Here is a 25,665-nt window from a genome sequence, read left to right on the forward strand (position 1 = left end):
AGCGCTTAAACAAAGGCATTGTCAGGTTGGAGAGTTCACAGAGCAGATCCAGGTCAGGGAGCTCACTGATGCTCATCACCTCTCTGGCCAACACGAGCTCTGAGTAGTTAAATGAAGTGAAGAAAGTAAGAGGACATGTTCTTTCCATATGTAGAGAGCTGCAAAAACTGAGCAGATGTTCTCTCTGAGGGGACAATGGGATGAAATCTGTAGGAAGGACTATTCAGATTAGGTGATAAGAAAAGCATTCTCATGGCAAAGTGTGGGAATGCTACATAGATTGGTTAGGTTGGGCAAAGCTTGTGTTTGGAAAACTTAGGAGAACATTTGTGCAGACGGACATAGTAATAGTCTGATACCTGAGGAGGTCTCCCTGTGCATGCCCATGCTTTTCTGTTAAGGCCCAGCAGAAAGTGACATGAAAGGAAGACTTGGACTGTAACTTGTTTTCACAAACTACTGACTAGAAGTGGAGTGGGCAAATGGTAGCCATACGACAATATTATCCATTGGCTTTGAAGACATGCTCGTATTTTGAATCTGCATGTAGGCAGAAGGAAATCCGTGATTTTCAATGTATTTTTGAATTTGAAAGAATCAGAAACAAACTTTCTTTCTAATCCAGATTAGTGCTGTGTTTTGGGTTTAGTCTGAGAGTGGTATTGATAACACACTGATGTTTTAGCTGTTGCTGTGAACTGACTTCTTAGCTTCTCATACTGCCGTGCCAGCAAGGAGGCTGGGAGGGCAGTAGGAGCTGGGAAGACACACAGCTGCGACAGCCAACCCAAGTGACCCAAGGAATACTCCATACCATATAGCATCATGCTGAAAAATAAAACCGTGGAGGAAATCTGCCAGGGGATGGCATCTCACTGCTCTTTGGCTGGGCATGGGTCAGGGGGTCACTTTTTTGTCACTTGTTTTGTTGAATCATTTGTTTTGTTGCATCATTTGTTTTGTATATTCTTTAATCATTGTTATTGTTTTCTTTTCCTTTTATGTCCTATCACAATTTCTATCTCAACCCACAAGTTTTATTTGTCTTTTGCAATTGTCTCCCCAGTTGCTCTGAGGGGAAGTGACCAAATGGGTGTGTGGTGGTTAGCAGCCTGCTGGATTAAACCAGACTTTAGACAGACTAATGCTTTTATGTCATACTCTTTTCAGTCCTGTCAGAAATGCCAGATTGTTCTTTGCCAATATTTGTACACGAAGAATTACATATTCACAATACCTACTCCAAAGTATATTTGCATTGTATTACATAACTCTAAGCTCCACCAAACATGTCCAACTGTGATTGTCCCATTGAAACTGTGTAAAGCTATCAATTCTTTAAGAGCATCATCCCACTTGATATAAAGATGTTTGCTGAGACATGAAATTAAACATGTTCAGAATGTTCAGTACACTTTCAAATGACAGTAATTGGATATAATTAAGGAAGAAGCCAAGCTACATCAAAAGCCAGATGCGAGTGGTCCAACAGCATCAGCGACTGATTCTCTCTGGAAGCACTTCCCAGAGAGAACAAATGCAGTATGGTGTTCTAAGAAGATACAAAAAAATGGATGGGAGACAAGGAGTAATCAATCTATGAATTATTGCTGAAAATCCTATTATCTTTAAAAGTAAAAAAATGACATTTTCCTCTAGCTTTAAGTAACTGCTTATGGCCAGACACTGCATAGTTCACAGTATCTGTCCATTGAGGATTTTCATTGATTAAACATCCCCACTAAAATCATTGAGGACACTTAATACAGGAAGTGTTACAACGAAAGATAAAACCTGTCGCATAGTACATAGCCTTGATATTTCTGGTCACTAGTCGACCTTTTACAATGAAACAGACAGAAATGCAGGCTTGGTCAAAAGCAAGTTATTTTTTTATCTAAAAGAGGAAAAGTTTTATTGTTAAATGATCTGATCTTTTGTAAAAGTGAAATAATTAAAACTCAGTATGTTTGACATGCAAAATACTAAAGAGCAGGGAGAACAGCAAAACTATGACTAGAAATGTTTGTTTTTTGGAGCAGAGGCAAAAAGACACGATATTTTGAAAGCATCATTTCTGTATCCAGGTGTCCCTTTCATTGTGCAGAACAAAGAAAACGGATCAAAAGAAAAATGGCACTACAGGCTATCAGCCGTACTGTTTCTGTAGGCAATCCCCACCTCTTCAGTAAGCCACTCTCCTGTCAGCTATCTCTCCTGTAAGCACAGAAATTCCTCTCTATTTCTTGTTTGGGGGTTTTTTTAGGGGTGGGGAGGTTTGTTTGGTTTGGGGTATTTTTTTCCCCCAGTTCCTCTCAGTAGGTGATACTGAAAGTGTTTACTGTCCTGAAAGTGGTTATGTGTTGGAAAACTTTCCTAGTATTTATTTGTACAGATGACAATTTTCTTCTTCACTGGTGATGCAAGACTTGAAGTGGCAGGATACTGCAGCAGCTAGAAATGGAAAGTGAGTGAAATGAACTCTCAAGTATTGCCCCACTCACACAGGCAAGGAAGACTGTGAGTAGTAATGGAGGTCACAGCCTACACCGAGCACATCCTAGAACCAAAAGACCTTCGGGGACAGCCTCCAGCAGCTGGTGCTATCAAAAGACTAAGTGACAGAACTGGACTCCTCTGAGCTGACAGAGAAAACAGGTAAGCTGAGCAAGGATTTTTCTGGGAAAAAACTTCTCTTCGGTAGTTAGGTGCTTTTAACAGCTGGAATATTTTTCAAGGCAAAAAATTCAAAGTGAGACATTTTATTGAGATTATATAATTCAGGAACCAGATTAATGTAATTCTTTCTTTAGTTTTTATAGTATTCTTTCTTTAAGCTTCTCCAGCTGCTCAGATACCTGATATTCATTTAATTTGAGCATGCAAGTTTTTCCTTTTCTAGTTCTGAGTTTCTGCTCCAAGCTGAGGTGGGCTCTAGATTGCGGGTTGTTTTCCAACACAAGTAAAAAAGGTGGTCTGGAGCTCTGTACTGTTTATCCAAGCACCTCTCAAACCTTAGAAATGTGTGGCTTGACTTTAAATAATTAACATTGCATTTATATCTATATGCTGACCTAATGTCACATCTGATTTGACAATATAATTTTATGAAATAAAAGAGGCAGAAGGAAAATATTTTACTTTATTTTGTATTTCCCCATGAGACTTCTGTTTTACTGAAAAGAGCAAAGGAACTTCAAAAGCTCACTCCTGTAAGCAGTTTCGCTTGTGAAAAGCAACAGTGAAGCACCACCTGTTAGGAAAAGTTATGAATACTAAGAGCAACATGCGTTATCATGGTAGAGGTGTTTTGGCAATGAACACTGTTTAAAAAAAATACTCAAAACCAGATGAGCTTGTCATCGCTGCATTACTTGCAGAGTTTAAAGTCTACGCTTTTCCTTCGAGTTCTACTGCAAAATCTTGATTACTATTGATCTTAGAATTTTCCAATGCATTAGCATGTAATTCCAGGATTATCATCTTCCCTAACTGTAAGATATACACTCTGTCTTGTAGACTAAGCACAGTCATGAGCAAACATGTCGAAACTTATTTTGATTTTTGTTGCCAGTCTTCCATGGCCTGTTCTAATTCCCAGCGTTTACATAGGGGTGTAAAATCACAACTTTCCGTACTGTGTTAATACCACTGTCACTCATTTTTTTTGTAAGCAGCCTTGAAAATTTTGAAATACAACCAAAGGTGCATGAGGCAAATGTAGTTCATCCCTTTGGCTTTGGTTTATAAATATGTAGCCATTTGTGCACCTTGAAAATTTTTCTGGAAACATAGGGAACAACACACATGCTAAAACAAACAGATCCTGAAATTATGGGGCACGCATAATAAATGCATGATAACTTAGCAGAATAACTGGGTTTGCCTCTGCTTGTGGGGAAATGTACACCATGACAAGACAATTAACATAGTCAGTGGCCATTTGCAGCTATCTGCCACAGCACATTCATGCTTGTTTTGTTCTAGTGGGTAGCTCATACAGATCAAAAAGGCCAGAATACTTCTACTCTGGAATTCCTGTCCATGCCAATGTGATTTTTATTCAGGTGGGGTTTTTTTTGGTTTTGATTATTTTTTTTGAAGCCCTGTGTGTATACTTATTTTATCTAGCCCGTTGGCTGAATCGAGTGTGAGACTTTGCAAAAAAGTTCAAAGATACCAATGATACTTAAAAATTAGGTGTGAGTTTGCGGCTGTTGGAAGTGTCACAATCTAGAGGCTTCTTGTCACATAAATGCAGTGTTAACATTTTTACCCTAAGAAGGCTCTCCTTCTTGAAAAAAGAGGAATGCTCTTGAGGGAATAAAAGTAAAGGAAACTGAAAAGTCAGAGTGAACCAAAGTCATGGCTTTCATGTTCTGCTTTACAGAACGAATATGACAGAATGGTACAAGATGATCTTAACCATATTTTGTTCATGAGCTCTGTTGCGCTGTGTCAAAATTTTCCTAGTGTTCATAAGCTTGCAACCTTTCAATTTTTGTTACACTTAGTATTCTACACTTAGCTGCAGCTTGTGTCCTTAACAGCACAGACCAAGCTGAGTTCCTAACACTTTTAAAGAAAAACCTGTGATAAAGACTCGGTGTTAGGAAATAAGAGATCTCTGTGACTTTGGACAAGTCAGAACTGCCCCCCTGCCCCATACTTCAGGGAAACCAATTGCCACCTGCAGAGTAGGTCACCACTAATCCTGTAGTAAGTATGAAGGAGTATGTTCTTCTGATTTGACTCTGTATTTAAAGCATGGAAATATGTGTACACTTTCCTTTTTGAGTGTTTTTGAGCTCTCTGAATAAAGTGGGCAATTGCAAAATACCAGATAGCTTCATTCATCTTTATAATCCTTCACCATTGACAGGTACATCTCTACATGCACAGACTCAGAAGTTAAATCCAGATGTAATCCAATCACCTCTCTCCAAATGTAGTCTTGATTACTATTAGAAAAAAGATGCTTATTTAAGCTGTTGCTGCACTTTGCAGAGACCTACATTTGACACATCAGGTGTGTACCTGTTCAAAGGACTGGAGTTTGGTGGTGGTTTTGTTTGTTTTGCTTCCTTTTATGCTTAATGCGGGCCGCATATGGAGAATTGGGGAAGTTTTTTCTACTTTCCTCCTCTCCCCCTTTCTTTCCTCCACAGCCTCCATATCCCCTTATTTAACGACCTTCCTATACTTTAAGACCTCCCTGTAAGCCTGGGATCTGGGTCTGAGGCAGCTTCACATCTCACTCTCAGGAATATGGGTTCTGATCTCCAAGCCTGTTGCTCAGCTGACTCAGCTGGGATGTCGTCTTCCACATTATCGCTTTTAAACTGTGACCTGATCAAACTCTCTATAGTATTACTCAATTAGAGCTGAAATAAGGAACCAGCCGGGGTCCGTATATCTCTTCTCTCCTTCCTCCTGCAGGTAATAAGCTCTTCTTCAGAACTAGCATCAGCTTTGCTGCCCATGCAAAGCCTATCCAACTCTCAGATTTTGCTGCAGCATAAGTACAGTGCACTGGTATAACTGGTAGAACAAACTATCTAGGCAAACATCAAAAATGCATAATCCAAATACAGAACTAACACCTTATTCTTCCGCTCACTGAATCCACTTCTCTGCAGTTAGTGATTAATTTGTAGGTATCTGAAACATTAAAACCCAAGCACAATCTGGAACATCCAAAAACTACATTACATTAGGCACAATCGAAACCTTGTTTCATTACTTATTTTATAAATTAAACTCCAGACAACAATGGTATTTTTTTACTGTTTACTGTATATGTCATGCTTACATTCTTTCAAATATTCTTTCTTTGTTAATTTTGCACGAATATACCATGTAAATGGCCAAACTTAGTATATGTATACATACTTTAAAAGCACAGTAACGGAAAAGATCTTTTGGACATGCCTTAGGAATAAAAATCTATTCTAGAGGCTTGTGTGAATCAGCATTTTGGAAACTATTTCCATGATGCATTAAAATATTAATTTTTCAGCTTCATCTTAACCCACACTTTCATCCTTCACAGAAAAGAATTCCAGGGCATTTATTTTGAAACAAAAGATAACTTGACTCAGTGCCACTTTTAATAATGCACTTTACTATAATGCACCTCAGCACTGGATAATCTTTCATTTGAAAGACCATGATTTCACCCCATATTTCCCATGCTGCTTTACCTCTTAAGTTCCAAAATATTCTCTTGAGGAACTGTTATTGTTCAATCCTATTGAAGCTGCTCCTTTCAAAGCCGTCCTGGGTTCAGCAGTAGCAGCCTGCAAAAAAGCTCCATTTGCTTTAGAGTATCTTTGGCACAACTGTGGTGGAAGCAGTGTTGTCAACGTGAATGCACACAGACTCACTGGGTTTGGAAAGATCTCTGAGGTCCTTCTAAAGGGTGTGTTCAGCTTTTGTCTAATCGTTACTATTCCCGCTTGCAGTGTAGTTGATATTCCTTCTGTCTAGATTACTACCATTTCAGCCTCTCCTACTCAAAATAGCATTTGTGACTTATTCTATATATTTTATCTTGGCTAGCTTTCACCTAGTGTAGTTATTTATCAATAAAGTCCTTTGTTACTGCTAGTGTTGCTGTCAGACACGTCTGTAGGCAACTGAGTGTGGGGCTTGCTCTCAACAATAAGCAATTTCCAAAAACTGGGCAGAGACAGGTTGCAAGTGGTTTTTCTGCTGGCTAGTGGCAGTTTGGTTAACTCTTGTTGTGGTTTCTCTTGCATGGATTTGCCATCTGGCATCTCCCTGCATTTCCTATCCCCTGAGGTACTCCAGGTGCTTGCACACTTGTGCCAGAAGGTATCATGTAATCTTCGCTCTGACTGGGAGGGAGACCCATGCAGACATGTACTCTGGCTTACAACAGCTGTGTTCCTTCCAGGGCAGCTCTTGCTACGTTACCTGGTTCTCATTTGTCAACCACCAGACTGTAATGCTACTGCTTCACAAAAGGATGCGCATTTCTCCTTGAACATAGAATCATAAAATCAGAATGATTGTGGGTTGGAAGGGATCTTAAAGCTCATGCAGTTCCAATCCCCCTGCCGGAGGGACACCTTCCACTAGACCAGGTTGCCCAAAGCCCCAGCTAACCTGGTCTTGAACATTGCCAGGGATCGGGCAGCCACAGCTTCTTTGGGAATCCTATGCCAGTATCTCACTTCACTCATAATGAAGTTTTTCTAATATCTAAATCTCTCCTCAAAATCACAAAAGTACATAAGCAAACACAGTTCAAGTTGGCTTAACACACTCAGCTAGTTTGATCAGCAATTTACAAAGAGTTTCCATTTTAAATAACTCAGAAATGTTTATTTTCTTTATTTAAAATTCACAAATGGAATAGGTGAATCTTACAACAGCAATTCATTATGATGCTGGGATGTATTTGCATACAGAAGCAGTTGCATACATAAGCTGTGCAGCAGAAAATGAGGACAGACTGAACTGCCCAGTAGTTAGTGTAGTGCATACTGATCAAAGTTGACATACTGGTGGGTTTTTTTGTTTGTGTGTTTTTAAGTAAATGAAGACTAATCAAGAGGAAGCATCTGCTCTTCATTTTTGTATCAATTCTTCAATGGTTTTGAAAAGTAGCAGTAAAGAGAGACGAATAATACACCAGGGACACTTTAAAAAGTCGTGGTTTGTTTTTTCAGAACAATTTGCTTAGGAAAAATTGTTTAAAACAGAAAAGATGGACTTGTTTCTGCTGGCTGGAAACTGAACTATGGTGTTATTGCCTAGTACTCACACCCTGCTTTCTGTTTAGACAAATGTTTGGGTTGCCTACAGTTAGGTAGTTATTAACTACTTTCAGAGCAAGTCAGCATTAGTGGATTGATGAGGATTAGTGGACCTCTGTTACCTCTCAGAATACATACATGGTTCCTCAGTTCCTACTTGTTGCTTGTAGCATTGTCAGGACTGTCAAGAGTTTTCCTTGCTTTGCCCATGATGTTTCACTTTTATTTTTTACTCTGAGGAAGGCTAAATAGACCATCATTCAGGCTATTTCTGCTGCTTCTTAGAGAGTTTCCTGAAATCCACCAAGTGAAGTGCACTTTTCTGTCTAGTGGGTGTTTTAATTGGGCAAATATTACAGTAACCCTAACCCTGAAGTTACATCTCAAGTAACTGAAAATAGCACATGAAACTAAAAGATTGATTAGTGTATAACTTCTGCTTCCAGAAGACTTGAGTAGGGGCAGTGCCATTCTATGTTAGGCACTATCCTCACACAACACAGAAATTGTCCTTACCTAGGAGAATTACTAAATTCTAACCTGAAAAATAAGCAGATTCAACAAAGCAGGAGATAGTATACAAAACAAAAGGGAAATAAAATTGGCTAGTAAAATAACTGATGGTCAAAGCACATCATCTTTTCTGCAGAGCCTACAAAAGGTTGAACAATGGCTGGAGTGAGTTTAAAAGCACCTGAGGAAAAATAATTATTAGTCCTGTGATTTCTGAGCATTTGGGAAAGAATGGATTCCTCTTGAATCTGCATCTTTTTTTCAGTAACTCACAAGGTACAACAGTCCAAGCGCATTTTATTCAAAAGGGCTTATATTTTAAACCAAATTTCTCATGGCCAAACCAGCAGCTATGTTTACAATTCAGAGGCACATCTCTACTGTCAAAGCTCCAGGAAAACCAGCTGTATTGGAAAACTTTCTATGAGCCAATGAAAACTTTTTTCTTTTCTGAAAAAGCATGATTCGAAACTGCTATAACTTGGGATTTTGTTTTTCTTTCTCAAAATACATAGAATAATTGCTGCTTTCAAGCACGTTGCCATATGTCAAATGGAAATAATGTCACTTAAACACATAATAAAAATGACAGTGAAAGAACATGGGCAAAGCAATAATGTCACTTAAAAATATATAATTGGAAATTTACCTATGCGAGAATAATGTGCTTCTGGTTCTTTGGGCAGCTTTGGAGGAAGTGGGATTTGGACCAGATAATGAATCAATAGCTGCCCTTTGCTAATAGAAAAATGATGGTTTTTTCACAGCAAGAGGTATGTGGCATATGAGGGCACTATGATGTTCTCCTTTCCTTCCCAAATGTGTTAATGGTCCAGAACCTGGATGCAAAATAACACTCTATAATTCCTTGTCAGACTTCATTGAAATTGTCACTGTGGTGAAATCATCAAGATGACACCAAAACCTATCGCACAATCTATGTAATGAGATGTAATGTCTCTGAACTGTGAGCTTAGTGGCAGTTAAAATTCTTTCCGCTCCCTGATTTTTTTACTATAAACACTAGAAAATTGAAGTTTCTGACTGTCACTTGAGGGCAAGGCATTTGTACGGGTCCTATATTCTTAAAATAGGATTGTTTCTGGTAACTAGTAAAATGCTTTTGTTGCATATGGCTCTAAGTTATGAAAAGAAAAAATTAGAACTCAAAAGTATGTTTTCCTGCCATTTCATTCTGACACTCCATTTTCAGGTACTGCTGAGCTTAACTGATTTTGTTCTTTTTCTATACCCCTTCCCTCAAGCCCTCTTGTATGTGCATTTCTCCAGTTATGAGGAAAAAACACCCCTCATTTCTTTATTTTCTAGACTTTTTTAATATTAAAGATTACAATAGTCAAAATACTTGCAAGTTCCTATATACACGATGGAAAATAATAACATCAAAGGATCATTTTAATTCAGACCAGGGTCTTTTGCCTTCTCTCAGCAAGTATTTGGGAATTCAGTAATTTTTTTTTGTTTTCTTGTTGTTCTTTTCATAGGTTTTTACTGTTGAATGAGACACCAAGGTATCATTTTCTTACCAGTTTCCCAGTAGTTATCAGGTGTAGTCTGTTGATGGTCTGCTGTTATGCCATCAGCTCCACAAGAACCTCATATTTTGTTACTTCTGATGTAGTCTAATGAGACACAAGACACTTTTCTGTAAAATCAACTTATCACTCTTCAAAGCGTGCTGTTTAAACAATTTCCTTACACACATATGCCTCATAAGGGCCACATTACCATCCTTTACTAGCATCTTTATTGCAGTATACCTCAGATGATGATTTAAGAATGCAAGGGTAGTCAAATAGGTAACATATATATAAATAAGATATTACAGGTTCTAAGAACTGACTTTCAGGAAGAACTAACTTTGGTGGATAAAGAACTGGCTGGATGGCTGCACACAAAGAGTTGTGGTCAATGGCTCAGTGTCTACCCAGAGACCAGTTACAAGTCGTGTCCCACAGCGATCGGTGTTGGGACTGGTCTTGTTCAACATCTTTGTCGCTCACATGGACAGTGGGATTGAGTGCACGCTCAGCAAGTTTGCTGATGACACCAAGCTGTGTGGTTCGGTTGATCCGCTGGAGAGAAGGAATGCCATCCAGAGGGACCTTGACACGCTTGGGAGGTGGGGTGATGCCAACCTCATGAAGTTTAACCATGCCAAGTGCAAGGTCCTACACCTGGGTCAGAGCAATCCCAGACACAGCTGCAGGCTGGGCGGAGAAGAGATTCAGAGCAGTCCTGCGGAGAAGGACTTGGGGGTGCTAGTCAATGAGAAAATGAACATGAGCCGGCTTCAGTGTGCGCTTGCAGCCCAGAAAGCCAACTGTATCCTGGGCTGCATCAAAAGGAGTGTGACTAGCAGGTCGAAGGAGGTGATCCTGCCCCTTTACTCTGCTCTTGTGAGACGTCGTTTGGAGTATTGTGTGCAGTTCTGGTGTCCTCAACATTAAAAGAACATGGATCTGTTGGAACAAGCCCAGAGGAGGTCCATGAGAATGATCAGGGCACTGGAGCACCTCCCGTATGTAGACAGGCTGAGAAAGTTGGGGCTGTTCAGCCTGGAGAAGAGAAGGCTGCGTGGAGACCTCATAGCAGCCTTCCAGTATCTGAAGGGGGCCTATAGGGATGCTGGGGAGGGAGTCTTCATTAGGGACTGTAGTGGTAGGACAAGGGGTGATGGGTTCAAACTTAAACAGGGGAAGTTTAGATTGGATATAAGGAGGAAATTCTTTCCTGTTAGGGTGATGAGGCACTGGAATGGGTTGCCCAGGGAGGTTGTGAATGCTCCATCCCTGGCAGTGTTCAAGGCCAGGTTGGATGAGGCCTTCAGTGATATGGTTTAGTGCGAGGTGTCCTTGCCCATGGCAGGGGGGTTGGATCTTGATGATCTTAAGGTGCTTTCCAACCCTAACTATTCTATGATTCTATGTTTTATAAAAATTTTAAAGCAATAAACTTGAGTAAAATTTGTACAGTGATTGTTTTCTTCTAAAACTGATCTCTGATACCTAAAACAAATCTATGAGATGTGTAAACATAGTATATGTTTTTCTTGGTTTATATACAGGGAGTCTGAAACACTGATTTGTATACATATATATATAAAATACATAGCCTTTGAGTGAGGAAAAGTTTGTGGAGGTGAAAAGGATGGCTTCTCCAAAATATTGAACATTGGCCATTTCAGTGAATTGGAAAAATTAAAAAAATGTTGATGGAGTCGTAGCTCATCTTTTGCCTTGGATCAACAGATATTTAACAGAGTTATAAAAAAAATAATAAAACAGTGTTCTGAGTGTGTGTCATGGTTTAACCCCAGCCAGACAGCTTGTTCACCCACTCGCCTTCCCCCCCCCCTCTTGCCCTCCCCCTACTCCTGGAGGGACGGAGAGGAGAATCAGAAAGAATGCAACTCCCATGGGTTGAGATAAGAACAGTTTAGTAACTAAGGTATAACACAAATCAGTACTGCTACCACCAGTAATAGTAATGATAAAGGAAATAACAAGGGAAGAGAATCCAACACCTCATCACTAGGCGACCGATAACTCGCCCCCCCAGCCTGACCAAGCACCGACCAATACCTCCTCCAACCCTGCAGTCCACTTAGCCCTTCCGGGTAACTCCCAGTTACATCCTGCGCATGACATGCTGTGGTATGGAATACCTCTTTGGTCAGTTTGGGTCAGGTGTCCTGTCTCTGCTTCCTCCCGGCTTCCCCTCCTCCCTGGCAGAGCATGAGGCTCACAAAGTCCTTGGCCAAACCAAAACATCATTGTTATCAGCTCTGTTCCCAGCCCAAAAGTTAAAACACAGCACTGCACCAGCTACCGAGAAAAATGACTGCTACTGCTAAACCCAGGACAGTGAGCAATTCCCTTTTTTTTTTTTTTTTTTGTTCTCCAAAAGTTTGTAACAATTTATTCACATAGCTGTTCAGAGAAAAAAGTGTTTTGTGCAGAGGAGTGCACTTTGGCTAGAGAAAAGTCAAAGCCTTTTCATCACACACCCCTGTTCTACCCCAGTTGGGTGGCATAAATCTATACGGTAGATACATGACAGGAGAACTTATGAGAGAAACTCAGAAATTTAACCCTGGTTCAAGTGTCGTCTCTACCCTCTAGCAAAAAATCCTCTACCTTTGTTCACCATGTTGCAGACAAATGTCAGAACTTCTTCAGATGAATATATATGGATTCTGACATAAAATTCATTCTGGACATGATGGAATTTCCACTGTTATTGTCTGACATAATTTGTGAAATTATTTTAATCTATTTTACTATGGAAACGAAATCATGAGCTTTCTTGGTCAGCAAGAAAAAAAACTTCTCTCCTTTCTATAGGAAGTAACAGCTATTGGGCATTCTCTACACAGTTAGGCATCAGTCCAAGCACTATATTTTCCGCAACAGGTGGGCCTGTCACCATGTGGAAGTTTAATTGCTTTGTCACTCCTTAAGGCTGTTGGAATTGCCAATGCATCTAACTTTCATCAGAAAGTACTGTAGCCTAGATTAGCTTTCTAACCCAAAGCATTTCCATAGGTGAATTTCTGAAAGCACTGCAGTCAAGGTGATACTCTTGCTTGCGTACTACATGCCTTTTTCTTTTCCCCTTCCATGGTTATGGTCAGGAGAACGTCTACAGCAAAATTCTGCAATGTGGGAAGAGTGATCTCTTCAAGAAATTCAAACCTGAGGGCCTTTAAAGAGTATTTTTTTAAATTTGTTTTTGCTTGCTTCACTTGTGGGCATTGCCTTGTTTCAGAAGAATGTTGTAGTCTATAGAGGACTCCTGAAAAGTAATGTATCTCTGGAGTAATCAGATCTTAAGAAACCTGCGTCAAACACAAACTAGATCTTCACACGTAAAAAACTGAGACAGATTTTGGCATACCACACAATAACCGAACTATTCTTACATTTTTATTAATTCTTTGATTTGTGCACTTTTCACATGCAAAGTTTAACACAGCTCTGCATGGAGAAGGTATGTAGCAAGATCACTGCAACCAGGTTCTCTTTGGATAGTTTCTAGTGAGCTGGGAATATAAAGGGGCAGTTGTGCCATTAGAACCACCCCATCATCTTGATTTAGTGATATGTTAAGTTTCATTCCTCTTTGGTAAATTAAGACAATCTGGGACACTAATGTACGATCATGTTCCAGTCTGGTTTTTGAGGTAATCCACCCTCTCCAGACTTGTCTGGCATCTACATGCTGAAGACTAATTTTAAGATGTCTGCAGTTAGTTTTCATTGAATCATAGAATTATAGATTGAATCATAGAATTATAGAATCAACTAGATTGGAAAGACCTTTAGGGTCATCAAGTGCAGCCATTACCACAGGACTGCCAAGACCACCACCAAACCATGTAAATGTTTTTCTAAAGTAAGGTAGAAGATTCAGCAGTAATTGAGAAATTTCTGTATCTAGTATTATTATGAAAGTCAGAGAGGATGACAAGCCTGAAATTTGAGAAAAGTTTGCCAGTAACAGACATCGTTATTTCCTCAGTCAAAGTAAGGATCGTTCTTGTAAATTAGGACAATAACTTGTTCTCAGCAATGTTATGCAACTTGCTATGGCGGTGGGAAAGTGTTATTGAAGATAATTCTGTGATGATAGGAGGAATAGAGGAGAATTAAAGTTGGTTTTCTTTTTTTGTTTTAATCAGACAGATTTCCTATGCCATCTTAAAGGTGTTTTTCTGCAGCAACAGAGAAGAAATGGTGAACACACAATGTTGTTTTAATTGTTTTCTGTGGATATAAGTTGAACTCTATTACAGCACTAACTATAGCTGAAATAAATAAAAATCATTTGTTCCTCTAAATTGGAAATAGGAAAAAAATAGCCCCACAATCCATTGTTCAGATACATTGATGCATTTAATTCAAGGAGTTATTGCCATCAATTGTACCAGCACACAAAAGCTGATAACATGGCATTGTGGTGCACTGAACATTGTGCTCCAGTAGACATACAAAGACAATGTTGCTCTGGCTTGCATCACACGGCATTGGCATAACACCAGAGTACGGAAACAGTGAGCAAGGAGAACCCTCTGTTCCAGTAGATGGAACTTCAATTTTGTCACATCTGCAGTGCTGTCATTGAAGAAAACCCTACAGATGGAGCATTAAGTGGAGGTTTTTTAAAACCAACCTTGATTAAAAATCAAATAGGAATGGATTTGGAAAAGGCATCCGCCCTCCAGAAATATGTCAGGGATACAAACACAAGGTAGGTCAGGAAACAATAGTCTTTCGATGCTGCTGCTAGAGAGGTCAGTGAGAGACAGCTGTATTGACTGTGGTAAGAACAGCATGAATTGTACTCATTGTGTCAGCAGTGGGGAAACATGATCTAAGGGTGAGTAATTATATACATTGGGCTAAGTATATATCACGAGCTTCTCTAAAACTAGCTAAGAGCAGGAGCTGGATTCTTAGCACTTACAGATACAATAAAGATTATCTAGTTCATTCTACACCTCAGGAAGTCTGCCTGAAAGGTTCCAAGTACATTTTTTTTTCTAGAAGATTCTATAATCTTTTCTAGATGATTCATTCTTGCCCTTAACTGTCCACACAATTAAAGACACCTAATATATATATGCAGCTCAGTGTTATTGCCTCTCCTTTTACATCCAGGAGAAAGGAAAATATTTATTAATTTGCTCATTGCTGTGTAGCCCCTAGACCAAATGAATACCTCTGCCGTCTCCAGCTCATCCACCCACCCTGCCCTTTATGTTTCCATCTCTTAATCTCCTCTGGAAGCTTTCCAGTAATACAAGTTTCTAAACTGTGGTACTTAGAACAGAGGATTCTCATTAGTAAAGGCTTCTCCTCATGTGGGTTCCATAGTCTTGACTGTCAGATGATTGCACAAGTATGAGCTGGTGAAACCTCTTTGGTCTGTGAGTCATTCCATCTCCAACTCTTTTCCTGTGAAGCTCGTGCTTAGACGTTCTTCAACTTGAACTTCTACAGTTGGTTATTCCTACGGAAACATATCATACACAGATTATTTCCTTGACTTGTCAAGATAATTTTAAATACTATCTGCCAAAAGTGAGTGCAATCTTTTCCCTTTCGTACACACACAAAATGTCTTAAGTGCACTGTCTAATCAAGGATTTGTTTTGCTAATGTGAAAACACATTTGATATTTTTTTACAGTTTGATGGTGAAAAATTAAGAACTACCCTATGATTTTTCTAATCACGCCTATATTTGTTTCATGGTAGATCCCACCTGGACTGTATTTTTGCAGAACGTTTATGGAAAGGGTATGAGAGATAGTTAACACCCTCTCTAAAGTAAGAGATTGCACCTATTGGCTTTTGTCTATCTACAAAGCTTGCTAAATTCTTCTTAGCCTTTCAGGAGGTTGTCTGGGAGTGCAATGTATTATCCCTTCCTCATATCTTTTAGATAAGACAAACTGATGTCAGGAATGCCAGAAGGAAACTGGGTAAGGGAATTGAGTGTGTGACACCTTGAGGTCAATTTCACCCCAGCTGTCTGTAATATAAAGCCAGTGCTGACTACACTGTTCTTTGGCAATCTGCTAGCTTTGCATAAGCCTGATGAATACAGTCTGCAGAAACTTACCACACAAAATTCAACTGTATGTGCTCCAGTAAAGTGCTGGAACAAAGAGATATACTGGTTTATTTGTGAAAAAAAGTAAAAAATAAATTTGGGCATGTTATTTCTGAAAGAACAATGGGCTGAAAGAGAGAGCTGTAGGCCATGTTTTAAAGACAAGTGCTTTCCAGAGGTCTTGAAAGGGGATGTAACTGCTGTTTCTGTTAATGGCTCTCAGGGTAAAGAAATGCTGGGGAAGGAGTATAGAGGGCATAAACAGGGTTTGTTTTCCATTTTACCTGCATATGACAACTTTCTGCTGATACCAGGCTTGTCAGATTTCTCTCCAACCTCAGTCACGGTTTATACCCATCTAGCCCTATTGCAATTACTAACTTTCTTCAGTTTGGCAATGATAACTTTCAATTCCTTTACCAATATGAAAACAGTTATTTCACCAGCCGGTATTATACATCACATATATATGTATATGTATGGTCAACGTCAGTAGTTGCTAACTTGTGTATTCAAGCTGGTACTCTTAATTTATTGAAGATTTTAAATGCCTTTATTGTAATTGATTGTAAAAGAAAAAAACCCCCAAATTTTAATTAATGATTTTGCTTTCTTTGCAAATAAGAGGATGTTTGATTAAGAGAGAAGCCTCAGACAGCAGTGAGACTTAAGGCATTTTTACACTAATGGGGTCAGAGAGACTTGGGCTTGCTTCTTTCTACTGCTTACCTTGAGACCAAAAGTGCAGGTAACAGGTCTGTAGGACACATCTGAGCTGGCTGGCCAAGTAATTTGTGCTTCCTAGCTGAAGGTATTACCTTCTCAACAATTTTGCTTGTTCAATCTTTATCGATTGCATTAACTGCTAAAACTCTCTTGAGAGAAAAAAAAAAGTGTTTAGAAGGATGAATATAGTCAAATACACATAAATACTGAAAATGCAACCTTGGGAGTATTACACCAGCATAGACAGATTTGATCTTGCTCAATGTCTTTGTTGGCAACATGGATAGTGGGATTGAGTGCATCCTCAGCAAGTTTGCAGACGACACTAAGCTATGTGGTTTGGTTGATACACTGAAGGGCAGGGATGACTTCCAGAGGAACCTTGACATGCTTGAAAGTTGGGCCAATGCCAGCCTCATGAAGTTCAATAAGACAAAGTGAAAGGTCCTGCACTTAAGTCAGGGCAATCCCAGGCACATGTTGGGCTGAGGAGGGATTCAGAACAGCCCTGCGGAGAAGGACTTGGGGGTGTTGGTTGATGAGAAGGTCAACATGAGCTGGCTTCAGTGTGCGCTTGCAACCCAGAAAGCCAACTGGATCCTGGGCTGCATCATTAGGAATGTGACCAGCAGGTTCAAGGGGTGATCCTGCCCCCCCCAGAGGACTGTGTACATATCTGGTGTCCTCAACATAAGAAAGCTATGAAGCTGTTGGAGCAAGTCCAGAGTACGGCCACAAGGCTGATCAGGGAGATGGAGCACCTCCCATACAAAGACAGAACTGCACAGAACCACAGAGATTGCTTTCTCCAAAATACAGCTGGAAGCAGACATCAGGAATCCCTGCCTCACTGAATTTGGAGCCCATAAGCTGTGTAGTCCTGCCCCTTTTCTCTTTTTCACTGTCAAAGACTTCATTAAATGATTTGGCAGGAGAGAGGTACACATAATAATATATTAGTCTTTAAGGGTTTCCAAAAGAAGGATTAGTTTCTAATCCCAAGACTAAGATGTAGGGTAGGAGATACTGCTCCTGTTTCTCTCTTGCTTTTATACTGATGTGTCGAGGAGAGGTTTCAGGCTCTAAATTCAAACTGGAGAGAGGTGTTCACCTTTGATTTGGACTAACCTGGGGAACAGGCCCTATATAAAGCAAATTTTTTTACACTTGTGCTTACCTATTAGCTAGTTATTGTGGATCCTGTTTGGAAACCCCTCTTTCCTCTGCACAGGGAGTCTAGGTGAATAAAGCATCCAAAAGTCAGGTTTTTGCAGTGTTCATCCAACCAGACACACAAAAACCTTTCTGTGTACTAGAGTGGCTTCATGTAGCATGATAAATATGATAGATACAGAGAGGGTAGAGGAAGATGCAGAAAGATTCTTCAGCAAAGCATTGTCAAGAAGCAGACCAAAGAATTAAGCAAATTAACATAAGGTATGTTTACAAATATGGGATAAAAACCTTGTTGTAGTTTAAACTTAGGCACGCAGTCTTGCTCACTCACTCCTCCCTTTTTTTCTCCCCCTGCTCCCGGAGGGATGGGGAGGAGAATCAAAAGAATGTAACTCCCATGGGTTGAGATAAGAACAGTCCAGTAACTAAGGTATAACACAAACCATTACTGCTACCACCAATGATAATAATGATAAGGGAAATAACAAGGGAAGAGAATACAATACCACCCGCTGACCGATACCTAGCTCAACCCAGCAGAGAACTAGCCCTTCTGGGTAACTGAGTTTACATCCTGGGCATGATGTGCTGTGGTATGGAGTCATTTTGGCTAGTTTGGGTCAGGTGTTTTGTCCCGGGTTCCTCCCGGCTTCCTCTCCTCCCTTGGCAGAGCATGAGACTCACAGAGTCCTTGGTCAGACTAAACATTTGAGCAGTAACTAAAAACATCGGTGTTATCAGTGCTGTTCTCAGGCTGAAAGTCAAAACCACAGCACTGCACCAGCTACTAAGAAGGAGAGAAAATGACTGCTACTGCTGAACCCAGGACAAACCTGTACTGTGTCATAAATACCTCAACTCAGTTAATGAAGAAGAGACCTAAGAGGATTATCGAGGTCTCTGATGCCTGAGTAATTTTCAATTCCTCCTCACCCATATTGATATCAAAGCATCTGTAACTCATCTGCAAATTATAAATGTTAGTGGAAGCAGTCTTGTAGTAGAAAGCAGTCTTTTTTGCAATATTGAGTGCTTCAAAAGCTGTAATAAAATCTAAAATAGGTCCTTTATTGTCTTTGGCTTAGCCACGTGAGGCAGTACAATAAAACAAAGGGAGTACAAAACAATGTCCTACATATTTATAGAATGGATATTAATAGTCCAGCTGCAAATGCTGAGGTTCAATGGCTTCATTTCTCCTTTATTTTTTTTACAGTGAGAAGGTTACAAGACAAGCGTGACTATTTTTGTGTAACTACTTGTGTTAGATGAAAGAGAATTCAAAGAAGTTTGTACACAAAGAGGATTTAGCTTATCTTTCATTAGCTGAATATCTCCATTACAATGGTATTTCTCTTTTTGTAAGACTATCATTTCTCGACACTGTTCCTCTTTTCCTCTTTCTCTTTTAACAATCCTTCAATATCTTCCCTCTCCATATAATAATACTGTCAGCTAAAAATTCTTCAGAAATCTAGTTTACTGAAGGAGATAGGTAAAGTGCAATGGAAAAGGAAAAAAGTACTAAAATCTGAAGCTTCTTTTTTTTTCTCTCCATGACAAAATGTCAGGCACATAATTCCTTTTGGGAAAGTGCTGAAAAATATTGCATGGAAAGCATTGACCTTGAGTCAGTTAAGAAATGACTCAAGGACTCTATTCCCCCACACCTCCAAACCATTTTTTTTTAATTAAATTAATCTGTGATTGCATATAGTTATATATAAAACTCAAGGTATTGCTATTACAGGCACACAGGCTGGCTGGAAAAGAGATTAAAAAGTACACTGTACAAAAGAGGAAAAAAACCCCTTTCTGTGTATCATCCTTTACGAAATCAAGCTTTTGATAAAAGGCTATTTATGTTTCATTTTAAAATCTAATGGCTCTGGTTATCCAGCTAACTCAGTCATGGGAACAGTCTTCCCCTAAAGTCAAAGCAAAAAAAGTTTTTCAGGATGCAACTCCCTGAATGGTTTACTGGAGGAGTCTCTCTCTTTGCCCCCTGACTAGTCACCTCTTAGCAGAGGTATTTCTACCACGACTTGCACCCTCACAACGAGCAAAATGAAGATATGTTCTATTTTAATGCAAAGTTTGTTCCTATTCAGCTGTCATTTTCCTTTGTTTTATTAATTTATAGTAAGACCTTGGTGGAAGAGCAGTAAGATTATCAGGGCTGCTAAGACTTAGTACTACACTTAACCTCCTAGTACTTACAAATATAATCTTGAAGTGTATATGCATACAGACACCCCCCACCCCCACCCCCACCCCCCCCCCCCCCGCTGTTAGATTTAATGTGTTTGAAATGTTTAGATGAATTGGGTTACTATTCTGCATCAGTAAACAAAATGATTTAGTAAATTTCAGTGTTGTGACTTTGCCACATAGCCACCTTTTTTAACACATAAGAAAAATCAGTGGGGCCCAAGTTACTATTTACTGCAGAGACAATTTGATGTCAGGATCCTGCTAAACTGCCTTTTGAAAATACAGGTGTGTTATACTGCTCTACCTTCTTCAAAGAAAAAATGATAAAATTTTTAGATAGGGACCTTATTAAATTGGAAGAAAAAAAAAATCTTTCCCCATATCATATCAATCCAAGTGTGTATTACTTCTACCTTTTATTATAGTTCTTACTCATTTTTGCACTCCTGAGATCAGATTTACTTGTCTGTAAAATTACTTATCTTCCCAGGAACCTTGGCACCATACTGCCTATTTGCCAGCTGTCTGGTGTTGATACGTAGTCTTGAGCATTAAGCTCTATGTACTGCAGTTAGCAATTCAGCTATTGTATCTTGGTGATTCATTTGGTGATTCAAATGCATAGGTAAATACTGGCTGATACTCCCTCTATTTATTTTCCTCATACCCTTTTTTACTGAGAAATCAATAGGGGATAAGTATTCAAAATGTCCATAGAGTCATAGAATCAACCAAGTTGGAAAAGACCTTTAAGATCATAAAGTCCAACCATTCCCCAGCACTGCAATGCCCACCAGTAACCCATGTCACTGAGGGCTTCATCTACGTAGTTTATGAATATTATCATTTGCTGTGCTGATGCCGCAGCTGCCACTGATGAAATATTGTAATATTAAGGCAACACAGTACTGAACACACTGTAAGGCTGGGAATTAGAGCACAACCAAACAAATGGAAATACTTCTCTTTCCCCTCCTTTCCAACAGGGCAGCCAAGCTGAGTTCTGTTCCTTCCTTTATGTAGGACAAGTTAGAAATGGCTAACAGACTCATGAGTTGTTCTAAAATTCCACTCAAATCTTAACTGCTGCGCCTGAAACATTTGTAGACACATGACAAGAACTGCAGATCAGGTCACTCTACCTGAGCAAGCATCAGAAACTAGTAGCATATAGTAGCAAAATCACCATTTTCCCAAATATAACATTATCCATCATCATGTTGAAACTACCCAAAACCTGCAAGTTTGTCTTACGTAACATTAAGCTTTTTATCTTATCAGCTTTGAAACAGTTTATGGGAGTACCAGTGCTTTACAAAGGTACAGACAATATGGGTGAGCCTGTACTTTACCCTTTTATATTACCACCACTGAACTTTAATTCCATCTGGATATCTTCCTTATGTCACATACACAAAGGATCATAACTCAAGGCTTTGAGGCCTCTATAACATCTAGCTCCTTGACTGTACAGATACTGTCCCTTCTGTTAGTCAAATTCTTAAGTCACTTGGTTTTGAAGATGCCCAGGATTAAATCTTACATGTACATCCAATGAATAATCTTAAAGTCCAGGATTGTCTCCTAGCATGGAAGAGATCATGCTGTAGCTTTCTCCTATATGAAAAAAACTTAAAACCTTCTGTAATCTCTAATTGCCAGAATGCACTTTACTATAATGCACCTCAGCATTGGATAATCTTTCATTTGAAAGACCATGATTTCACCCCATATTTCCCATGCTGCTTTACCTCCCAAGTTCCAAAATATTCTCTTGAGGAACTGTTATTGTTCAATCCTATTGAAGCTGCTCCTTTCAAAGCCGTCCTGGGTTCAGCAGTAGCAGCCTGCAAAAAAAGCTCCATGTGCTTTACAGTATCTTTGGCACAACTGTGGTGGAAGCAGTGTTGTCAATGTGAATGCACACAGACTCACTGGGTTTGGAAAGATCTCTGAGGTCCTTCTAAAGGGTGTGTTCAGCTTTTGTCTAATCGTTACTATTCCCGCTTGCAGTGTAGTTGATATTCCTTCTGTCTAGATTACTACCATTTCAGCCTCTCCTACTCAAAATAGCATTTGTGACTTATTCTATATATTTTATCTTGGCTAGCTTTCACCTAGTGTAGTTATTTATCAATAAAGTCCTTTGTTACTGCTAGTGTTGCTGTCAGACACGTCTGTAGGCAACTGAGTGTGGGGCTTGCTCTCAACAATAAGCAATTTCCAAAAACTGGGCAGAGACAGGTTGCAAGTGGTTTTTCTGCTGGCTAGTGGCAGTTTGGTTAACTCTTGTTGTGGTTTCTCTTGCATGGATTTGCCATCTGGCATCTCCCTGCATTTCCTATCCCCTGAGGTACTCTGGGTGCTTGCACACTTGTGCCAGAAGGTATCATGTAATCTTCGCTCTGACTGGGAGGGAGACCCATGCAGACATGTACTCTGGCTTACAACAGCCGTGTTCCTTCCAGGGCGGCTCTTGCTACTTTACCTGGTTCTCATTTGTCAACCACCAGACTGTAATGCTACTGCTTCACAAAAGGATGCGCATTTCTCCTTGAACATAGAATCATAAAATCAGAATGATTGTGGGTTGGAAGGGATCTTAAAGCTCATGCAGTTCCAATCCCCCTGCCATAGGGACACCTGAGTATTGCTAAGTACCTGATTTAATTGTCAGTTTGGCAAAATACATCAGCTAAAGTTCTGGCCCACCTCCTCTAAGACATGACTTACTGGGCGCCTGAGCCTTATTCTTCACAGGTATAGCAGAAACAGATCTGTCCCCTTGACTGTGTTGCTCTATGTACGTTTAGAAAAACTTGAACATTCATAAGTCTCCTGAAAAGTAAACTGGGTTAATTTTTGCACGTGCCTTAAGAGGATAACAGATGTTAGGATGTGCTGGTCATTACTGATTATGAGGGCTTTTTGCTTGGACTTTGTAGATGAGCTTGGTTTCAACAAATGTTATCAAGTTGGGAGTCTACTGCTTTAATGTTGCAATAAATGAACAATTTCTCACCTTTTACTAAGTCACCTGGGGTAGAATTGTTGTGTGCAGTCACAGCCAAAAATGCATATATAAGTAACAGGATGAAGAATAACAGGAACAGCTTAATAACTTGAAGGCAATATGGTAGCCTTCTCTGAAATGCTTGCACTGGACATCCTCCTTCAAGAAGAGCACTTCAGTGCTAAAGGAGGCTGAAAAAGGCACAATTTCCATTGCCAGGCATAGAAGACATTGTGAAAAAACATACTACATGCTGCCCTCGCTTCTTAGCCTTTTTGAGTGGTCTTCTAAATACCTGTGCTACACAATGTTATAAAAATAGTGGTTTAAATAAAAGAGCCTAAAAATAAAATACATGTTACAAAAAACCAGAATAGGACCTGTTCTCTCTCCTACCAGAAATGTCAGCAGTAAGCAAACAAAATAAAATATTAAATGGGATTCTTTTTTCATAAAATGTGAACCTTTGAAAATTACTGTATTGGTAAACCTGAGCTTTAAGCTCAGAGAGATTAGAAGGTGTCTGGGGTATAAATTTAGATTTATTATCTCATATTTAAAATAAGAGACTTTGGAAGAGAGATTCAAAAGAGAGATTCAACCTATTAATTTCACAACCGTCACTGCCAAAAATGCTATGGGACAGAGCTGAGACCAAATTGGCATAGCTGCCCTGATGACCCCCCGCATGGTGGAGGTACACTCGAAAGAGGCTCCTATAAGCAGCAGAGCTATGGCTGTCCCTCCCTCCACATGGACTGATCTTGCCACACTGGTCACTAGGCTTTTGTCAACTATGTCACAGAGACACAGAATAAACTAGGCTGGAAAAGAGAAAGATTATAAAGTCCAACCTTTACCCCAGCGATGCCAGGATCACTAAACCATGTCACAAAGGCCCTCATCTACATGGTTTTTTAACAATGTGATTCCACCACTGCCCTGGGCAGCCTGTTCCAATGCTTGACCACCCTTTTGGTGAATACTTTTCTCCTAATATCCAATCTAATCTTTCCCTGGTGCAGCTTGCGGCCATTACCTCTTGTCCTTGGGAGACAACTTGTTAACTTTGGAGACCAGCCACCTCCTCACTCCATCCTCCTCTCAGTTGCAGACAGCAATAACATTTCCCCTGAGCCTTCTCTTCTCCAGAAAACATTCCCAGTTCCCTCAGCCATTCCTCATCACATTTGTGCTCCAGACCCTTCACAAGCTCCACTGCCCTTCTCTGGACCCACTCCAGCACGTCAATGTCTCTCTTGTAGTGAGGGGCCCAGAACTGAACACAGGATTCAAGGTGCAGCCTCACCAGTGCAGAGTACAGGGGAATGATCACTGCACTGGCCCTGCTGGTCACACCATTGCTGACAGAGGCCAGCCTCTGTGGCTGCCTTTGCACAAGCTAGACCATGTTCAGCTCTGTCAATCAGCACACCCAGCTCCTTTTCCACTGAGCAGATTTCCAGCCACTCTTCCCACAGACTGTAGTATTGCTACAGGCTTGGGGTTTGTTGTGGCACTGGTAGAGCTCTCTGAGGCAAGCAGACATGCAAGAAGGAAAAAGGAAATGCAAACAGCTTACTTCTTATCAAGAGGACTAGTGAGGAGAAGCAGCCATGGCAGAGGGCTGCTCTTATCACATGATTCACTCTGAACAGGAAAGTGATATTTGTCTGTAAAGGCAGCAGTGCAGGAGGTTTACACTGCTGAGCACTTGCTTCACACAGGTGCTTCCATAGCACCAGAGAAAACACATAGTTGAAGAATCAGGCTCTCAAGTAAGAATAATAATGGTAGCACCAGAGCAAACAAATACAGGTAGCACCAGAGCATCCCTTCATACTCATTGCCTCTCCTCCTCCTCCAGACCTTACTGATTTCTCTAGAGTCTCTCTGCTCTATTCAGTTGGTGTCTCTGCTAAACTACTCGGTGATATTGCAGGGAGAGTAGTCTACATTATCAGGATGTCTTCAGGCAAGCTTGTTTGGCCTGATACTCTTGTAAAATGCTAAATATACTGAAAGTCCTTCAAAATAGTTGTGCACTTCATTCATAGCCAAGACTGTATAACTTTAATCTGCTTTGGAGTGTGCCCTGGGTTCAGCTGTAGCAATTTTTGTCCTTATTAGCTGGTGCAGTGCTGTATTTTCGACTTTAAGAATGGTGCTGGTAACACACTGATGTTTTTAATTGTTGCTAAATAATGCTTACTCCAATCAAGGACTTTTCAGTCTCATGCTCTGCCAGGGAGGATGGGCTTAGGAATCTGGAAGGAAGCAGAGACAGGACACCTGACCCAGAGGGATATTACCTACAGATGGGTGCACCCTGTCAGAGACAGCAGAAAGTTGTTTGCAGCCTCATGACAGCCACACTTAAACACTCTCAAGCTCACCTGGATCCTCTGGACACAGAAGAGGGCTTCACAGTCTCTGGAAAACTTGAGGCTGTAAGAATCCAGAAGAGCAAATGTGTAGAATCTGGTAGCTTATAAATAAGCCCACAAAACCATGTTAGTTTCTTTTAAGTTTTAACACTTTACACCAGTGTTGTGGGTATTAGAATACTTTAGTTTGTCACTTTTTTTCTAACATTTTG

At 40.0% G+C, this 25,665-nt stretch overlaps 1 protein-coding gene across 1 annotated transcript in view; it reads left to right on the plus strand.

The window, feature by feature from the left end:
- Positions 1-2,554: 2,554 nt before the first annotated feature.
- KCNN2 (potassium calcium-activated channel subfamily N member 2) overlaps positions 2,555-25,665 on the plus strand; it is a 91,304-nt gene continuing 68,193 nt past the window's right edge. Inside the window, exon 1 of the mRNA XM_061369132.1 lies at positions 2,555-2,658. The gene's annotated coding sequence lies outside the window, so the exon portion shown is untranslated. The remainder of the gene's footprint in view (positions 2,659-25,665) is intronic.

This window comes from Neopsephotus bourkii, unplaced genomic scaffold (assembly GCF_033783945.1).
Source record: "Neopsephotus bourkii isolate Nb327-2 ecotype Australia unplaced genomic scaffold, CSIRO-AGI_Nbou_v1 NB_1476, whole genome shotgun sequence".
NCBI lineage: Eukaryota > Metazoa > Chordata > Aves > Psittaciformes > Psittacidae > Neopsephotus > Neopsephotus bourkii.